The sequence below is a fragment of the Myotis nattereri genome (genome assembly GCF_964212035.1).
Source record: "Myotis nattereri genome assembly, chromosome: 2".
In the NCBI taxonomy this organism is placed as follows: Eukaryota; Metazoa; Chordata; class Mammalia; order Chiroptera; family Vespertilionidae; genus Myotis; species Myotis nattereri.
The window spans coordinates 142,871,398-142,879,424 of record NC_138076.1 but is presented as its reverse complement, the minus strand read 5'-3'; positions in this window follow the sequence as shown (position 1 = coordinate 142,879,424).

Genomic DNA, 8,027 nt, shown 5'->3' with positions numbered 1-8,027 from the left:
AGTGCTTATTTGTTGTAGGCCTTGGGCTGTGGAGTTGAACAGGACCCAGATGGCCCTATTTATATGGGGCTTAGAGTCTAGTAGGGGAAAAAGAACAAACACAAAACAAATAAACAAAATAAGTAATCAGTGTTATGATGAAAATAAAAAGACAAGGAGCTAAAGACAATTACCACTTTAGGATTAGGCATTCTTTTTCCCAAAATGTTTCCTGGGGCATCTTATCAGAGATAGTCACATTTTTTATCAGCCACTTCTTGTAAAGCAGCAGCAGCCTAACAGGACTAAAGAATGCTCACAGGCCGGAGTGTGGCTCAGTGGTTGAATGGTTGACCATGAACCAGGATGTTGGTTTGATTCCTGGTCAGGGCACACATCTCAGTTGCTAGCTCAATCCCCAGCAGGATGCAATTGACCAATGATTCTCTCTCATCATTGATGTTTCTATCTCTTCCCTCTCCCTTCCTCTCTGAAAGCAATAAAAATATATTTTAAAACATCTATAATAATAAAAGGGTAATATGCTAATTAGACTGGTCATCTTCCGGACGTCATTCCAGATGTCCTTCCTGATGAAGATAGGGCCAGAGGGAAGTCAGCTTGGGTCCTGGGTGCCTGTGGGTGGCCTGAGGAGGGAAGCAGCCCGGATCCCAGAGGGAAGTTGGTGCTGGCAGCCAGGGGAAGGAAAGCTTACTGTTGTATGAATTTTTGTGCATTGGGCCTCTAGTAAATAAGTAAGAATGCATACCATGATTAACAGATATGTACATACAGATATAGATATGCACACCTGAGAGTACAAATGCATGAAGAATACCTATGATGTAACAGGACTAACAATAGAACAAAAGTAAAAAGTGTCTTCAAGGAAGTTACCTAGAGAAACCAAGGTGGCGGCATAGGTTAACGCCAGAGATTGCTGCCTCGAACAACCAATTCAAGGGTACACCTAAAAGACTGAACGGACATCATCCAGAACCACAGGAAGGCTGGCTGAGTGGAAATTCTACAACTAGGAGGAAAGAGAATATCATACCCAGACTCAGAGGAGGCGCAGTGCTGAAGTGAAATACTCAGGTTCGGAGTGCGCGCAGAGCGGGCTGGCGGCGGAGGGCGCGGTTGTTGTTTTCAACCGGGAGGGAGTTTCAGACTCTGAGCTCCAGATCCAGGCGAGTCTCTAGGGACCCAGACTCAAATGGGAGAAGCGGGACTGTCTGGCTTCGGTCGGAACTCGAAGGCAGCTTTCTCTCCGAGGTTTGCAGCGGTTGCTGGGACTCTGTGAGGCAGAGCCCCTAGGGACGGAACTGAGAGCAGCCATAACTGCTCGCTCCGGCCTGCCTTGTAGATCCCCGGGACCTGCCCTGCGCAGAGCCATTTGCCGGATAGCCTCAGGCAAACGCTAGATTAGCACCGCCTTAGAGATCCAGCACAGAAGCTCTCCCACTGCAGACACAGCTGACTCTCATAGCCAGTTAGCCTGGAGGTCAAATCACCCCCACTATTGCCAACAACAATCATGGCTTAACTACAACAAGACTGCGCACAAAGACCACTAGGGGGTGCACCAAGAAAAGATAAAAAAAATGGGGAGACAAAGAAACAGGACGCAAATGTCAGAAATAGAAAATATAGAGCTCAAAACCACACTTTTAAGGTCTCTCAAGAACTGTCTAGAAGCTGCCGATAAACTTAGTAAGACCCTCGAAAAGACTGGTGAGACCGCCGATAAATGTAGTGAGATCCTCAAGAAATCTAATGAGACCCTCGATATTGTGATAAAGAACCAACTAGAAATTAAGCATACACTGACTGAAATAAAGAATATTGTACAGACACCCAACAGCAAGAGGAGCGCAAGAATCAAGTCAAAGATTCGAAATGCGAAGAAGCAAAAAACACCCAACCAGAAAAGCAAAATGAAAAAAGAATCCGAAAATACGAAGATAGTGTAAGGAGCCTCTGGGACAGCTTCAAGCATACCAACATCAGAATTATAGGGGTGCCAGAAGATGAGAGAGAGCAAGATATTGAAAACCTATTGGAAGAAATGATGACAGAAAACTTCCCCCACCTGGTGAAAGAAATAGACTTACAGGTCCAGGAAGCGCAGAGAACCCCAAACAAAAGGAATCCAAAGAGGACCACACCAAGACACATCATCATTAAAATGCCAAGAGCAAAAGACAAAGAGAAAATCCTAAAAGCAGCAAGAGAAAGAAACTCAGTTACCTACAAGGGAGTACCCATATGACTGTCAGCTGATTTCTCAACAGAAACTTTGCAGGCCAGAAGGGAATGGCAAGAAATATTCCAAGTGATGAATACCAAGAACCTACAACCAAGATTACTTTATCCAGCAAAGCTATCATTCAGAACTGAAGGTCAGATAAAGAGCTTCACAGATAAGGAAAAGCTAAAGGAGTTCATCACCACCAAACCAGTATTATATGAAATGCTGAAAGGTATCCTTTAAGAAGAGGAAGAAGAAGAAAAAGGTAAAGATACAAATTATGAACAACAAACATGCATCTATCAACAAGTGAATCTAAGAATCAAGTGAACAAATAATCTGGTGATCATAATAGAATCAGGGACATAGAAAGGGAATGGACTGACTATTCTTGGGGGTGTGGGATATTCGGAAAGAGACTGGACAAAAATGGTGCACCTATGGATGAGGACAGTGAGTGGGGAGTGAGGGCGGAGGGTGGGGCGGGAACTGGGAGGAGGGGACTTATGGGGGGAAAAAAGAGGAACAAATGTAATAATCTGAACAATAAAGATGTAATTAAAAAAAATAACAGACAAAAAATTAAAAAAAAAAAAGGAAGTTACCTATGCAACTACAGGCAATGCTATACGTTGAAGCTGCCATTGCTGGAGGAACTTGAAAATTCTCTTTTGTGATTGCCTGTGGTTGAAGACATGTGGCCATTTCTTTTGCGTTAATCCCCAGTGAGAGCAAAAAGTCAGTGTTTTTAGAGACAGATTTGATTATTGGCAGGAACCAACATTATTTAGAAACTAATCCCGAATATCATTTTAGTTTACAAACAAAATATGAAGCAAATCTAAAAATGTTTCAAATGGGGAGGGGTGTGTTGGAATAAATGCCTATTTTTAAAAAGACAGTAAGTGTGGTTATTTTGAGGGAGACATTTTATTTGAATAATATATTGATATATTTGCTGTAAATCTGTTTCACTTATGCAATGGAATACTGCTTAATATCTGGCTAGGCAGATTGGGATTCCTGGAGACTAGCAGCTAGTTGCTTAAGAGATGACCAGTTCATTAATTTTAGTTCTTTTTTTGCCTCATTTCTAACAAAAGCCCACTGAAGGAGATTCTGCCTTTTTATTACTGAGTGTGGCCCTAGCTAAAGAATTTTAGAATCCCTTCTGCTCACCATCTCTGGCTCTTTTCCTGACCAAGTTCCAGAACCTAGGACCACAGTGAAAACTGGTCTAAATATGTCTCATTGTGAAGATCCTCATGGTATAAGACATTTTCACATTTGGTCCTTTTAAAGCACTGCCCAGTAGACAGGGTCAGAATTATTATCCTAATTTACAAATTATTAAGTTGAAGGTATGATATATAAGGTTATATAACTGTGACCTGAAAACAGTGTCCACAATTCCATTTCCGTGCTGTCGTGTCTCTAGGACACTTTGCTAAAGACTTAAAGAGAACTTGGGGAAAGTTCATGTCCGATTATAAAATTGGGGCTATTTTTATCATGTTTATCATAATTTACCCAAATAACTTCGAGAGTTTTGTGTGTTTGTGTTTTAGTGCTTACAAAATCATGCAGCTATTTTTAAACAATTCGGTATTTATTTTTGGACTCCAGTCCAGATTGCGCTCACTACGGCCGTGTCCCATTGGTCAGCTATTCCTGTGTTGTTAGCTGCTGATCATGACTATGATCAGTTCAGGAGAGATCTGAAGACAACTCAGTCATTATTGGTGTTTTGCTACTCAGCATTTAATAGCTGGGTTTTCAGGAATACTTAAGGAAACAGTACTTACTCTTGATGAACACTCCACGGAAATTGCAGTCTTTCTCAAATCCAGGAAAACCATTCTTTTTTTTTTAATGTAAAACAGCTCTTCTAAGGACTGGAATGTATAATTTAAACTCTGACTACTACTTATTTTTCCAAAGCACTTTCACATGTGTTATCTCTACAAAATCCTGTGAGTGAGAAGCTTATGTACAATTTCTCTAGTGTTCAGATTAGGGGGGAAAAGGCTACTACATTTGCCCTTTGTGTAGATAGTTACTGGCAGACCAAGAACTCTGACTCCCAGTTTGCCTTTTGATGGTGCTTTCTACATGTTGACATAAAAGAGAGCAATGACTGTAGCCAAACAGCTAGTGTTTTAATATCTGGGGAAAATAAGTTTGTGTCCCTTTATTGTGTGCCTGTTTTACCAGCTCCTTTCCATCTTTGTTCAAACACACACAAACAAACAAACAAACAAAAAACCCTTGAATCTTAGATCTTAGGAGCTCCCTTTTAACTTAAAACACTGGCTACTCTCTTGTCAGAGTCCTCATTATCCATAATAAGTATTCCACTGCTTGCTTTACTTTTAATTTAGCTTTTTAGTATGCCATTTCGTGTGTGTGTGTGTGTGTGTGTGTGTGTGTGTGTTAATGTTTCATGTATTTAATCCTAGTCTTGCCAGTATAACAAAGCTTTTATAGGTAGGGACAGACACATTTTCCCATGTGCATTCTTATATCCTCTTATTGGACCAATCCCTTCAGTATTATGTAGTGACCTTTGTTGTCTCTTGTGATGGCCTTCATTTTAAAGTCTATTTTGTTGGATATGAGTATTGCTACTCCAGCTTTTTTCTCTTTTCCATTTGCATGGAAATTTTTCCATCCCTTCACTTTCATCCTCTGTGTGTCTTTTGTTTTGAGGTGGGTCTCCTGTAGACAGCATATAGTTGGGTCGTGTTTTTGTATCCATTCAGCTATCCTATGCCTTTTGATTGGAGCATTTAATCTATTTACATTTAGGGCTACTATTGATAGGTACTTATTTATTGCCATTTTAATTCTGTATGGCTAGGTTTGTCTATGTTTCTTCTTCTCATTACAGCAGTCCCTTTAGCATTTTGTGTAATGCTGGCTTGGTAGTAATGTACTCCTTTAGCCTTTCTTTTTGTCTTTTATTTTTTTGTCTTGGAAGCTCTTTATTTCACAGTCTATTTTGAACGATAGCCTTGCTGGATGTAGTAATCTTGGTCTCATATCCTTGCTTCCCATTACCTTGAGTACTTCATGCCATTCCCTTCTGGCCTGTAGAGTTTCTGAGGAGAAATCAAGTGTCAGCCTTATGGGAACTCCTTTGTAGGTAACAGTTTTCTTTTTTCTTGCTGCCTTTAAGATTCTCTCTTTGTCTTTAATTTTTGGCATTTTAATTATGATGTATCTGGGTGTGGGCCTGTTTGAATGCTTCTTGCTTGGGGTTCTCTGTGCCTCCTGAATTTGTGTGACTTTTTCCTTTGCCAGGTTAGGGAAGTTTTCCATCATTTTTTCTTCAAACACTTTCTCTATTCCTTTCTCCCTTTCTGCCTCTTCTGGCACACCTGCTATTCTAATATTGTTATGTTTCACATTGTTCCACAGCCCCCTTAAGTTGTCCTGGTTTTCTTTTGTTTTTCTTTTTGGTTCTTTGAGTGATACTTTCAACTCTGCCTTTTAATTCAATGATTCAATCCTCAGCTTCTCCTAATCTGCTGTGTATTCCTTCCAATGTGTTCTTTATTTGTGTTATGTTATTCTTTATCTCAGACTGTTCTTTTTTCATGCTGTTGAGCATCTTTACCATCATTACTATGAACTCTGTGTTTTAGATAATTTTTTTTTATCTCTACTTCATTTATCTCTTCTTCTGGAGAATTCTCTAGTTCTTTCATTTGGGGGTTGTTTCTTTGTCTCCTCACTTTGGTTGTCTGTTGGGGTTTGTGACTATGTTTTAGGTAGATCTTCTACACCTCTCAATCTCTAGTGCAGGACAGTGTTAAAGGCTGTTTTTGACTAATTGGATTAGGCAAAGACTCAAAGCTTCTAGAGACTGATAGGATTCCAACCTGAGTTGCCCCTAGGCAATCATCCTCAGGTGTGGTGAGAGCTTTTTCAATGGGGTGGGGTAGTTGTTTCTGCCTGGAGGCTAATTGTGATTTTTAATCTCTTAAGTGGCCTCAGGGCAAGGTGTTTTCCAATAGGGTGTGTCTGCTGGCTTCCCCCCAGGCAAGGCAAATGTCTGTGTGGGAAAGATGTCCTCCACTGTGTGAGGGAATGACTCAGCCCAGGAAACTTGGGGTGTCTGCCTTCTGAGCTCTATCCCCTGAGTTCCTAGTCCTGACTTCTGCTCTCCCAGCTCCAGTCCACTTGCCCCTCCCTCTGCCAGAGCACAAGGTGGGTGGCTCCACAAGGAGTTTAGTGTGTTGGCTCTTTAAGAGGGTGCCTGAATTTTCAGCTACCATTCCCTGGCAGACAGCACCCCATTGCTTTTCACAGCCAGATGTTATGTGGGTACCCTCCTCAGTTTTGGTGCTCTCTGCTGGGGGGCCCAGCTTCAGGATTAGATCCCAGAGTTCTCAGTGGCTACCCTCCACAGCTGAGATATCTCTCTGGGACTTCAGTTACTATCTGTGGGTGCCTGGCAAGCCCTTTCACACCTCTGCCCCTCCTACCAGTCTCTATGTGATCTCCAGGGTATCAGGGTTTGGTCCTTGGATATCAGGGTTCTCTCCTGCGAGTTTTCTGTTGATTATTCAGAAAGTTTTTCTGTATTTTAGTTGTAATTCCAATTTGTTCCTGGGAGCATGTCCGTGAAGCATCCACTTACTCTGCTGCCATTTTTAGTCTCTCCCCAGCTGCATTCTTGAATTCAACTACCTGTTTTATTTTTTCTTCAAGGTGTCTTGAGGTTGGCTTTGTAAGATATCTATTAAAGGGAAAACATGTTCCCTCCTGTCTCACCAATTAGTCATCTTCCCATGCAGAATATATCAGAAAGGACCACTGCCCGGTGCCGGTTTCTTTTTGTATGGCAACATTAAAAATTTTTTTCCTAGTGAAAGGATCTTCTTTTGTTTTAAATTTATGTTCAGATTTAAATGGTGAAGGTTTAAGTGACTGTTATCAGGGCCAGCTAGATAAGTCATGGGGTCTAGAGCAGAATGAAAATGTGGGGGGCCCTTTGTTCAAGAAGGAGGGGAAGTATCATTAAAGGGACTAAAATAGAAAGCTCTATATTTTAAAATTTTTATTCATAAAACATAATAGGAGTAAAAGTTTCACACGAGTAATAACATAAACTTATAAATCGCAGAAAAATGTCTGGTGCACTAAAATAATACTATGTTAATGTGATATCTTGATCATCTAATTTTTCTGGCTCAATAGTCTGCAAATTTATTTATTAGATCACTGAAATGTATACTATTTCATCAATGTATTTAAAAGTGATTGCAAATAATTTTTGATTATTTGTAATTTTGAGAAGACTCTTCCTGCTGATGAAACTGTTACTGGAGCTGTTTAGAGTATTTTATAGAATGTTATAACAATGGGATAAATTTCTGATAAATTATTTTGATATTTATTTTAGTATACCTACAGCTGGTGATTTTTGGAATAATTTTTCTAAAAAAATAACTTTACACCAATCAGTTTTGTGTAAGTCTGAATTTAGTTTAAAATGTAAATTTATACAATGGCAGTTTAATTTTTTTCTCTTAGATTTCCTGTAACTTGTGGAGGTTGGACAAGAAACCAAAAGAGACTTTATGACCTGTATATCATTGAAAACATTTATTAATTCTATTGTGCATCTTCAGTAACAAGAACAAAAATAAATTAAAAATTGTTCTCCTTGTTAATATTTGGTTCAGCCAATGCTTCATGTGAAAATAGAGGCCTTTCTCATTCAATCTGACAATTAAAATTTTTTTTATTTCCATTTCTACCTGTAGATTTGCTTTGCAGTATAGCAGCA